At 40.2% G+C, this 12,625-nt stretch overlaps 1 long non-coding RNA gene across 2 annotated transcripts; it reads left to right on the top strand.

Annotated features, from left to right (window-relative positions):
• Nucleotides 1-9,302: 9,302 nt before the first annotated feature.
• LOC120723204 lies at nucleotides 9,303-11,990 on the top strand. 2 transcript variants are annotated; one of them, XR_005693700.1, is made up of 3 exons: nucleotides 9,303-9,387; nucleotides 10,172-10,267; nucleotides 11,689-11,990. It is a non-coding gene; the product is annotated as an uncharacterized LOC120723204 (long non-coding RNA). The 2 variants fall into 2 exon arrangements; XR_005693690.1 differs by lacking the exon at nucleotides 9,303-9,387 and having other exon boundaries at nucleotides 9,394-10,267.
• The last annotated feature ends 635 nt before the right edge of the window (nucleotides 11,991-12,625 follow it).

Below are 12,625 nucleotides of genomic sequence, written 5' to 3'. Positions count from 1 at the left end.
GTTTTGACCATTTGTCCTCTGCGGGACACCGTACTTCAGATTTCTTGTTCGCGCGGGCGCCATCTTGGTTCAGTGTTTGCTGTGATTTGCAAAGGTAAGCACTGTCAGTGGCGAACTGCTTTGGTTTTGTGTCGTACTCATTCCTGAGACCGTGGAATTTTGTAGAAGGCATGGTTATTTTTGCTTAATGTGTTTTTTGTGTATATGTGTTGTTGTATTTTGCAATGTTGATGGTCACGCAGTGTTTGCTGTGATTTGAAAAGGGCCAGTAGCAGAGTTGGAGTGGTGGTTGCCCCTGCATCCGAATAAACGGCACGGTCCGAGCCACAAATTGAACGCCTGTGTCCGACTGGTCTCTCTGCTGTGCACCCCAATCCAACACAAATTAACACAATGCAGAGTCCGGGGTGTAGGGAGGCCCCTGCACTGGTTGGGTTACATAAACATATTTAAAATTAAAGGAATTTGGAATGTACATTGTGCCTTCGTTTAGAGTGTCTGGAAGAGAGTCCTGTCTCAGTCAATTATGGATGATGTGAGAGGACGGGTGTGTGTGTGTTTAGGGCCCGGATGGCTTGGGGATAGAAGCTCCTCTTGAGTCTCTCTGTCCTTGCCCGGATGATGCGGAACCTTCTACCAGATTGCAGAAGTTGGAACAGTTTGTTGCCAGGATGGGACGGGTCCTTCAGTATCTGCGCTTATTTTGGCCAAAACGCCAGAATCTCAGGTTAAACCTCCCAAAATTTCAACAACCACCAAACAGCTAAAACAGTAAATGAGAGCAGGAACACGGATTCTGCACAAAGACGTAAACACAAAGCGCGGAGCCGCCGACGCATCAGAATCAGTGAGATGTGACTTTCTCACCTGACTGCACGGACACGAGCTGAAAGCCGACAGCTCGCTGATTCTGATGTTTCGGCGGCTCCGCGCTTTGTGTTTACGCCCTTTTTGCGCTGATTCTGAAGCTGCAGGTTTGATCTCTCTCCAAACAATATTGAGTAAACCAGCAGCAAAAGAAGCTCCAAACTACGCTTCACATAAACATCGTCATGAATTCCTTCTCTCTCTCTCTCTCTCTCTCTCTCTGTACTTCAAGAACAGTTTCCTGTTTCCTGCATTATTCGCTTGCTTGTTACGCACAAGTCTACCGTTCTTACAGCCTGTCGGCAGCTATTTTTTCTTTTACTTACTTCTGAAAACAAAGCCTCATTTCTGCCGTTCAATACTGAACAAATTTAAACTTTTTAAAATGATGACAGATTACAAACTCTCAGCTGTGTCTGTAATCAAACCTCTGTAACTTTGCTCTGCTTCACTTCAGCAGCATCAGGTAATGTTCATATGTTCATTAATGGTTTTCTTTTGTTTTTGATGTACTGCAGAATATTTGTATAAAATCCCAGGCCAGGAAAACCTTCATGTTTTTCTGTTTGATCCTCAGCTACTTTGACACAAAGGCATCTGCTGTGATGCTCACACCTTTGATAAAGTCTCGCAAGTGTCAGATTTCTTTTTATAGATATAAAAATATAGAAATGTACTGATGCATGACCTGAATTATAATATTTCTGACTGTCTGAGGCCAAATTTCCCCGATTCAAATTGAATCGAATCGTGGATTGAATCGATTCTAGACATGAGTGACGATGCCAGCCCTAATATGCACGTTTTAATAAAAGAGATAATGTTGGTGTTTCAGTCATGTAGTAACTGTTAGCTTTAACTGTACAAGGCTTGTTAGACATAATGAAACACATCGTACAGATTTCTGGATGTTAGACTATAATTTTTATTATGATTATTAATCTTGAGTCTAAAAAGTCAGTCAAGTATATCCAGGATATCTTTCTGTTAACTGGATTCACTGACCCTAACACTGGGACCAGGATAAGCGGTCGCATGAAGCTGGTTACCAGCTGACAATCTTATTATTTAATTAATTTAATTAAGTTATTTAATTGTTCTACTTTTTCCTCCACATTTCCCCTGAAATGAAGGGATTGTGTTGAACATGCTTTAGTTCCTCACATTTTTCTGCATCTCTTTGTTCAACCCCCTGAATTAAAGCTGAAAGTCTGCACTTCAAACACATCTGAGTTGTTTCATTTAAAATAGATTTTAGTGTATGTACAGAACCAAAATGAGAAATTAAGTTCTCTCTGTCCAGATATTTATGGACCTAACTGTATAATCTATACAGCACGTAAAAAATGCTGTAAATAAAGAAGTCTGTGAAAATGTGGCGCTTCCAGGTCAATTTAAACTGAAGTGATATAATCTTCTCCCCACAGTTTGAGTTTGTATTGTCTCAGCTGCAGACAGACTATGATATTAATATTATTAGTTATTAATATTATTAGTTATAAAGGACACCTTCCTGCCTTTAGTCTTATTCATGATGATTATTAGTCGTTTTCTAATGTCCACAAGTCTGAATGATGTGTTTCATAGTTTCTAACAAGCCTTTTAAACTTAAGTTACTGCATTGCTGAAACACCAACATCTGCTTATTGAACAAAACAAAACAACCAAAAGACCACACATCTGATTTTATTTTTATTTTAACAGACTTCCAAAGATTATACCAGATAACTGGCCTCAGAATATAATTGAATAAACATGTTTAAAAACGATAACCTAATCCTGTCTTGACAGGCTGAGCTCTTCAGTATCCACCAACAGCATCGTCATGCTGAGTCAGACGTTTCTGCTCCTGGTGGAAATACTCTTCCTCTTTCCACATTGTACCAAATGTTTTTAAATGTTAGTTTCAATTTAAAATTCAAGATTAAAAAAGTGTAACACATGATGCAAATGTAAACAAAAGCCCCTCTGCAGTATCCTCTTTTGCCACACGGCTCTCGCCATGTGTCAACTCCACACAATGAGACATGCACAAGAATGTTGCACATTCTCTCTGAAAAATTCTCCAGGGTTTCTCTTGGAGCAGCTCCACTCCAAACCTGTAACCCTGTGTCAAAGAAACATTAGTCAGTGGTTAAATGTTAAGATTGTTCAACTCCCAGCTCCACCCGGAGCCTGTATCCTTGCCTGTAGACAAAACCCTGTAAGTTAAAACAAACTTCACATTTGCAAACAACTGTAGCTCATAAGAGTCATAAAGTATTCAGCATCACAGAGACAAGTATCATTGCAGGTTTATTCTAAATCATTAAACTCCTGCTTTTTTGCCGTAATTTGCTCCAAATCATCGATCATCTCAACTTCATCCCACATTGTAATCAGTGACTTTCCTTAAGTTCGTCACTCACTTATTTCATCACTATGAGCTCAATAGTGGTCAGATAATGAGCCCCATTTTAACTATTCTATAACCCTGCACATCTGCTCAGTTGTCACTTGTCTGTCTGTGCTGAATCCTTTACAAGCACATTAGAGAAACATTAGCAGTAGCATCCTAGGTCAGGCCTGGGTCACCAGACTCCAGAGGTGCTGTAAAAGGTCATAAAGTTAACACTCTGCTGTAAAAGAAGTAACACTGGCTTCAACACAGTATGTCTCTCACACTGTATTCACATCTCCACTGTAATATTCACATTCCTCAACAACACAGTGTAATTTCATCACCAACATACAGCCTGTCAACAGTTTCCTTCACACAAAAACTCAGTAATCCTGTGGTAGAAAAACATTATTAAGTTGTGTCCTGCTGTAAATCACGTGATCAAATCACATGATTAACCGTCTGCTGTAGAAAAGTAATGTAAATGTTAGCGCTGCGCAGGTGTGTACACACTTTCTCACAGTGACGTCTGCATTGTGAGTAATACAGGATCATGAATAACACACTGCTGGTAAATTCACAGACACACAGAAAAATTACAGCTAAAAGCTTAAATTTGCAGAGTTCACACAGTCATGTGACCCAAAGTTTCCTCCTCTGGTCTCCTCCTGCTCCTGCAACAAAAGACACACACAGAGATACATCCACCCCTTTGTCACATCTGGGTGGGGGTTAACCTTTGCATAGTGGTGTTAAGTCAGTCAACTCTTGTCAGCTTTCAGCAGTCCAGTCAGTTCCCCATTTTTACTCATTTTTTATTCATTTATTCATTCAGTGCTGATAGTGGAATCTATCGTCGCATTTCGTTTCCACCCTCAGCAATATGACGCCATTTCAAAAACAGAAAAAGAATTTCGACTGGATCACCGCTGAATCCTTTCAGACAGGGACTCGCTTCCTAATTGTCCCAATAAGTGGCTTTCTCCTGAGCCCATTTTAATTTTGGAGAAACTCACTTTGCAACCGTTCCCGACAACATGTTGTGTAGTTCTTCCTGTTCAAATGTTCAGATGTGCTTTAAATGACAGAGATTTAGCAACAAACTTTCAGTGCACTGTGAAAGTAACACAATAAAAAGGAAAAATGAAAGAAAGGCCTTGTTAAGTCATGACACGTGTTCTTCATCCCAGGAGGGGAAATCATACCAAACCTAACTGGCAGGTTCAACTTTGCAACAAAAGACAAATCATCAGCCAGATTAATCTCAAACATTCATCCACTCAGCCACACACCTCACACCACACAACATAACCCTGTTGTCTCATCACATAACGAGTTTCTTCTCATGTAACCAAATGTGTGCCATGTTAAAACTTCTTCACACATCAGAAACTCAACAATCAGCTCACTCATTCAAGACCCCTCATCAGCGTCCTGTTTTCTCCTCTATGATGCAACCATCTGTCCTCCAAAATAATATTCGTCCACTAGTCTATGTGTCACTTTCATCTTACTAGTGACTTGGACAAGATGACAAACAGAATCTCATGCTTCATGAGTCAAATTGTTGTCGTGTTGAACAGATTCATGTACTGATCGTCTCCAGAATGTTAGAAGAGCTTCAATGAATCATTAGAAACAACTTACAGCTGCACAGTTGTGTCAAACCAATCTTTGTGTCATTGTGGGATTTTTGTGTTTCTACATGTGACACACGTCTAAAACATGCACACAATTTGAACACAAAACAGGGACATTTGTTACCACAGCCAGATGCTGAGAGCCATTTACTTGTAGTCCTGTGTCTATATATATGTACCATTAGATGTTATTGGAATGAAATGATTGTCAGCTTTCATAGTTTCATGTATGTATGACGGTGAAAAAGCCGTCGGCCTCTGGAAGGAAACAGAAGACATTTCAGAGGCTGCAGCAGATTTCTTTGATTTGGGGCCTTTTTCAGCTTTATTGGACAGAGCAGTGAAGATAAGTGACAGCAAAGCAGAGGGAGAGAGAAAGGGGGCGTGGCCCGGGTCAGAATCAAACCAGGCCAGCTGCTCTCCACCTCGTGGCACATGGTCACCTGCTCATCCTAGTGAGCTCCACCAGCAGCCCTTTCACACACTTTACACTGTCAAACACTGTGTGTGGACCTCAGCTAACAACAGACTACATTTAAGTCTGGACTACATGCTTTTATATTGAGGAGATTTTTCACTGTTTTTATTCCATCAGCAGCTCAACATCATGAGCAGCTTTGACATAAAGACATCAAACTCAAGCTGACTTTAAACTACTTTTAATACAGGGGCTCAAAAACAACAACATCTTTATTATATATCAGGACAGAAAGTCATTTCATCTCAAATGGAAAACAGCTTTATTTGGAATAACCAGCACTATCAACTGGTTTGGGATCTCCACCAGTTTCATGTCTTTACAGCTTCTCCAACAAAGTTCCTGTAAAATCAGCATTTTTGTCTTTATTGGTTTGATAGTGATTGATTATTCAGTCCCAATCTGCTGTCATCTAAAGATGACAGCATGTGGGGGCATTTTGGAGTCTGTCAGTGAAACTCTTCATGTTTGTGTTTGACTCCAGTTTATAGAAACAGAGAAATGTGTCATGCTTTTGTTCGGCCTCCACAAATACACACATTTGTTCATTGGTTGGACTTTTTGTAAGGAGACACATTGAAAACCATGTTAATAAGATCTTGTTGTTTCCTGTGGATCCGACACAGAGAGTGGACTTCAGACAGAAACCATGGAAGAGATTTTAGAGGCCGTGTGTGGCAACAGGAAGTTTCTGTGTGTTTGCTGATCTTACATGTGGAAAACAACACGTGATGTTTGTGGAGTTCTACAATGATTGCAGCTGCCGTCATAGGCAACTCTCGCATTTAAGTTCATTTTATTAGATAGTTAAGTTTGAAACAATAAGTAGTTGAAACAGGGGCGATTCTAGGATCAGAGCTTTGGGGGTGCTGAGCACCAGGAGAGCTGCCCAGCCAGGCAAGATAAACTTTACTTGTCACAATGAGACTTCTTCCCCATCTCTGTCAGTCCCTGCATCCCTAAATGCCTCCAGTTGTCCCGAGTTCTCTCTGACTGTCTCCTTGGTGCATTTAAACCCCTGTTCCTCCCTGTCCTCATCGTCTGTTGTCTTCGTCTCCGTTATCAGTCATCATAATTTTACCATCTCTGTGCAAGTCTGCAAATTTCTTTATTAAATCATAAGATTCTTAAATTCATCAAGTCTCTCTGTGCCTGGGTCCTCGTCACAAAACATGACATCACTGTTTTGTACATTTTAACACAATTTAATCCCAACATTTGTGAAAGAAAAGCAAAACACTATTTTTGAAAAGTCTGTAACAAAACCATCACATCTGATGAAGGTTATTTAAATGCTGCAAAAGAAGAATGGATTAGAATAAAAGAAATACATATCCTAACCTTAATTACTGGGGGAGAATAATGGATGATGCTCACAGTGAGTAAAAAGTAAACTGAGTGCATTTTTTGGACAGAGATTCACTTTTAATGTGTGTGTATAATATAATACAGATGCATAAAAAACACTCCCGAAACAGAATAAATTATTACAAATAAATTATTACAAAATATTTAAAAAATATATATAAAAATGGAGGCAACTTTGCCTGTGGTAGAATGTATACAATGTATGAAAAAATCTTTACTGCAGATGCTAATTTTACTAATTTAATAATACTAATTTTGTGTTGTAAGATTTATGAGTTTCATGCTTTCATAGTGGTCCTTAGGAGAGCTTGACATTTTTATCAGGTGGTCCACACTGTAAAAAGTTTGAGAAACACTGATAAGTGTCTGTGTGCTTTTGGAAAACATTTAAAGCTGCAGTACAGAATCTTTGAAACAAGCTTAAAACATTTTTAGAAACAGAGCTTCTGCTTCTCTTTACAGCTCCTCACTCCACCAGGGCTGTTTGGTGCTTTCTGATAGTGTGCAAATGTGGTGCACGTACTGCGGCAGTCATACAGACAACTGGACGGTCCAAAAGTTAGCCTACCTATTACTGGCTGAGGTTTTAGTAGAGTTGTGGCTGAACCACATAAAAATATATAATTAATTTTAATCTCCCCGATCAATGATCATGTTATGTTGGAATGTTGTTAAAGAGGGTCAAAAATGTTTCAACCCAGTTTGTTTTGCAGATTCTGTACAGCAGCTTTAATATAGGGAGGACACAACTTCCAGATTGTGAGTAAAATCAGGTTTTTCTTCTTTGTCAGTTTAACAGTTTGTGTTGTGCCTGTCACTGCTCCCTGTCTGTTTGCTTACCTGGTTCTTCCTGACCTTGTGCTTCTCCTCACGTTCCTCTCTTTCCTCTCTCCCTCTTTGGACTGACAATCATACACAAATAGATTGTATTCAATTAGATGAAAAATTACATTAATATGAAAAAAATACTATAGGGCTTTGGAGCGTGATGTCACGGGGGTGGGCGTGGAAAGGATTTTGGCCCGATCTGCCATTTTGGGGGTCTAGCCAAGTGAAAAGGGAGCGAAGGCACACACAACAGCCATGGTTCGTATTTGCTGTGTGGTCGGCTGCAATGTTCGATCACACGACCGGCAAGAGAATAAGCTTGAAAAGGGTTTATCTTTTCATTCTTTCCCAACCTGGAAGCAACATGAGGCAGCTCGTGTATCGATGTTACCAAACGAAGGCGTCCAGCCTGGAGAGCAGCTGTGAGACGAGCTGACGTGCAGTTCTCTTCCATCTCCAAATATCTGTTGGTGCTCCAGACAACTTGACAGACACAGTGATTGAATACTTTGGCTATAATTTAGGTAGTGAGTACACAGAAAGTGTGCTTCGGATGAAGCACGTGAAGATTATAGTATGAAAAAAGAATGTATCTAAAAGTTTTTAATTAAATTGCTAAGCAGATAAGCTACTCAGAAACATCACTGTGTTTGAGCAGGAACAGGAAGTGATACTCTACCACAAAGTGAGCGAACACCAAGTGACAGCGCCACCAAGAGTCAGTCACACCCCAAGAGTCAGTCAGATCTACTTATCTCAGTGTTCTGTGCTCAGGGAAGTAATCCAACAGGAACACAGCATCCCATGGATATTTGATTGTCCAGAAATACAGCAATATCTTCAAACGTATAATCCACAGGAAAGATCTTGGAAATCTTGGGAAGCTGCAGTCCACCAATTAGCCAATGGAAGTCCAAATCCTTCTTAAAGTTAATAATTCAATAAAGCCAAACAATTCAAAACCAATTTGTAAGTCCACAGTTTTGGCAGCGGTTGATCCCTCTGACATCATCTGCTGGAATCAGAAGAGTCAACTTCTGAGATCCAAACTTCTGAACTGTTCATCTCACAAAAGATGAAAGGATGTCGTGTTTTATACTCTGCCAAGTGCCCATTTGCTTCCTCCCCTCTCTCCTCCTAGCTAAACATCTAATCTTGTTGTTTGCTCCATTTGAAATCAGCAAATTTTGTGAGTACACCTCAGGTACATGGAAAAAACATTTTTGTCTAACAAACAGTCTAAAGCCAAAGATATTCAGTTTACCATACACGACGCAAAGTTTAAACACAAAGTCTAAATAACAATATAGTGTTGGGCATTTTCTTCTCTAAAAACACCTGAAATAATTAGTCCATTATCCAAATAGTTGCTAATCTATTTCCTGTCTGTCAGCTTAAATGATTAATGGAGTAATTCCTAAAGTTTTAATACATATGCTATACCTTGAAATCTGCAAAAATGGATAATTTAGGAAGAAATTTTACAGTAATTAGTTGCTTATTACACATTGATTGTGACCAACAACTTCCATATGTTATTATAAAAAAGTTCAAGTTGTTATAAAGTATATATTGTGTCTCTTCTTTATGGTTATTAAATGTTTCTAAGAAGAAGAAATACTATTTTAAATATTACTGTATATTACTGTTGCCATTTGAAAGTTTTTCCACCTTAATTTTTACAAACTTTTTTTACAGTGTTGATTTTATTTACTGTTTTGTTTAAAATTTTGTGTAAAGTTGAAATGCTGTAGATTTTATAATGTCTGATGGGGTTTCACTCTTTATTTTAGTGCTCAGTACACTTGACTACACAAATCAGGACGGTAAGAGATAATTTTTTTGCTCTGTTTTTCCCAAAGATGTAATCGGAAAATTATGTTATTCTATCATTTTTGTTTATTATTTTTTAAAGTTGCCAAAGTTCCAAAATAAATGTAAATGGGTGACAAACTAAAGAACAGATGAAACATGAAATGCAATAACATCACCATCATATCTAGAATTTTACAGATTTTGTACAGATTCTCTGCATTTCTGAAACTCTTTTGAAAAGTGAAATGAGGTTGAAATTACATATTTACTTTATCTTTGTAGTGTTATCTTAGTTTTCAGAATACCAGTGTTGTCAGTCTCTGAGCTTTAGACAGTCTGCTACCTTAATACTGTCATGGTCCTGGGTGTGACCCAGTGTTTTCTGTTTGATTTATACTTCTTGATTATTGTTAACAAAGCTTGGAGTTTCTGTTTCTGTACCCTCCCTGTGTTTCACGTTTGGTTACCATTTGTCTCTGAGCTTCATGTTCCCTCTGTCTCCCCGGTCAGTCATGTCTCTCTGTCTCAGTGTCAAGTCCGCGTCTCTGTGTCATATTTCCTGTTTTACTCTGAAAGTCCGTGTCTCATGTCAGTGTTTCTAGTTTTGCTTCCCTTGTCTTAATATTTCTAATTAATCCCAGCTGTGTCTCCCATGTGTTTCCCATTCCATCATTACTCCTCTGTGTATTTACACCCTGGTTTTGCCTTTGCCTTTTGTTGTGTTGTTCCGCCTTATGTTTTGTAAGACTTCCCGTGTTTCCGGTTTTGGTATTAATTCTAGTTCCATGTTTCTAGTGTGGTGTGGCTGGGCTCAGGCTGGGAAACCTCAGAATCAACAGGCTGAGGAGGAAAACAGTCCAGTGGGGATACAATGCCAGTGATAGCGTGGAGGTGAGTCTGGGGTGGAATAACAGTCCTTTGTTCAGCAAACCCAACAGCTGGAAAATCCATATTGGCTAACTCAGAGAAAACACTGCGAGCATTAGCAGAGTCTGACGGCTCAGGAACACAAAGATCACGAGCGAGGACAACCGGTGAATAACGTGACACCGAGGAGTCCCTCTGAACAATGTCTGTGGAGTTCAAACACACAGTCATCTGATGTAGCAGATACAGAGTCCACGGAAGACGAAGCAGTGTTACTCACAGTGGCAGATCTGTCATGAAGTCCAGGATCAGAATGCTGAGCGTGCGAAACACAGTCACTCTCTCCCACGGCTGCAGTCTGCTCAGCTGTACTGGAGCGACGGCGGCGTGAACGCCAATCTGACAGCGGCGTGAACGCCAATCTGACAGCGGCGTGAACGCCAATCTGACAGCGGCGTGAACGCCAATCTGACAGCGGCGTGAACGCCAATCTGACAGCGGCGTGAACGCCAATCTGACAGCGGCGTGAACGCCAATCTGACAGCGGCGTGAACGCCAATCTGACAGCGGCGTGAACGCCAATCTGACAGCGGCGTGAACGCCAATCTGACAGCGGCGTGACGTTTTGACAAACACCGGTTCAGGAAGCGCTCCTCTCCTGTTCAGGTGGAGTCGTTTAGCAGGTTTGTAGAAACTGCAGTTTGCGGTTCTTTGAATTTAAGTTGGTGTTCTGCTAAATGCAGTTTGTCACTCTGAAGATATTGTAGCTGCTGCTGAGGGATACCCTGCTGCTTTGTTCTCAGTTTGCTTTCCTGTTTGTGCTGCTCGTTTGTTCTCGGTTGTGTTGCTGTAGTTCTATTTGCTTCTGTGTGCATTGGCTTGGATCATCCATCAGTAAAAATCTAACTCAAATGCAATACAACAAATTCCTCATTCATATAAAAAAATCCAACCCTGCAGGGATCAAACATCTGATCAAACACCAGGGTTGGACACAGACTTTCTAATCGGACATCACAAAGTTATTCTGAAGCTGTAAATCTGTAAAATTAAAAACTCCCCAAAACTACTATAAGAAAACCCTGAAAAGGTTCAATGATAGAAGAAAAATGCTTTACATATAAAACCAACAGAGGTTCCTAATAAATAGACTAATAAACAGAGAATAGCTGAACAGTTTCTGTGACACAGACCTAAAAATGCATAAATGCTCCATGATTTTCGTTTCTATCCATCATCTTGAACACTGGCTATAAATGTGTTCACGTCATTATTGTGTGATTTGGTTTCTTCACGTGTCTCCTTCAGTGCAAATAAAGGATTGTTAGTGTGTGCTGTGTGTTTTTTCTGAAGCATGACAATCCTTTCCAACAAGTATTTCCAGCTGTTTGTCTCCCCTCTGCACTTTAATCTTTCTTCTTGTCATGTCTGTGTTTGTCCACCAGGTGTCTCCCTCAGCTCATTTACTCCAAATCAGAAGCATCAGCTTTGTGGAGCGTGGAGATGCTCTGCCTGCCAGACACAGCTCAGGGCAAAGAAACATGTCTCTCCTCCACATCTGTCATCTGAAAAATGACATTAAATGTCATCACATTAGATACAATAAGAACAATTAACAAAAACTCAAAGATTCAATCTTTTGTTACATTTTAAAAGTTCAGACCTTTAAAGACATTAAGTTTAAGATCATATATGATCAAGAAAATCAACAATCTTGTCATGGTCCTGAGCCTGCCGACTCAGTGTTTTGTGTTTCCTTATGCTTTTGTTCATTCAGAGTGTGCATTCTGTTGTGATTTTGCCATTTGTTAGGTTTCTGTTCTTTGCCTGCCTGCTCCCACTTCTCTGTGTTCCCTCTGTCTGTCCATGGAGTTATTGTGTCTGCTCATGAGTCCGCCTGTCAAGTTCAGTGTCCTGTCTGTTTCTCTGTGTCTGTTAGTTTCCTGTTTTATTCTGAAAGTTCATGTCTCATGTCAGTGTGTTCAGTTTTACCTCTCCCCTGTCTTGTTAGCCTAATTTCTCCCAGCTGCGTCTCCCTCCTGTGGCCCATTCCCTGATTACTCCCCGTGTATTTAAGCCCTGTGCTCTCTGTCGCGGCGTCTGTTTAATTCCATGTCAGTCTGCATTATTCTATGTTACCTGGTATTCATTCTGCGTCTCTCAGCCATCTCTCTTTGTGCATTTCGCTCCTCCCGTGAGTGTCTGGTTTAAGTTTTGTTCTTTAGTTTCCCCAGTTTAGGTTGTTTACTCCCCGCTCTGCTCTTCCTGTTTTTGTCATCTTATCACCGCTGTAAATAAACACTCACTCGCACCCCAGCCAGTGCCTGCATTTTGGATCCTTTTCTCAATACACCACACGACTGCCCCCAGCCGTGACAAATC

Source organism: Simochromis diagramma, unplaced genomic scaffold (assembly GCF_900408965.1).
Source record: "Simochromis diagramma unplaced genomic scaffold, fSimDia1.1 OVJJ01000374.1, whole genome shotgun sequence".
NCBI classification, from domain to species: Eukaryota; Metazoa; Chordata; class Actinopteri; order Cichliformes; family Cichlidae; genus Simochromis; species Simochromis diagramma.
This window is presented reverse-complemented; position numbering and strand designations above follow the sequence as displayed.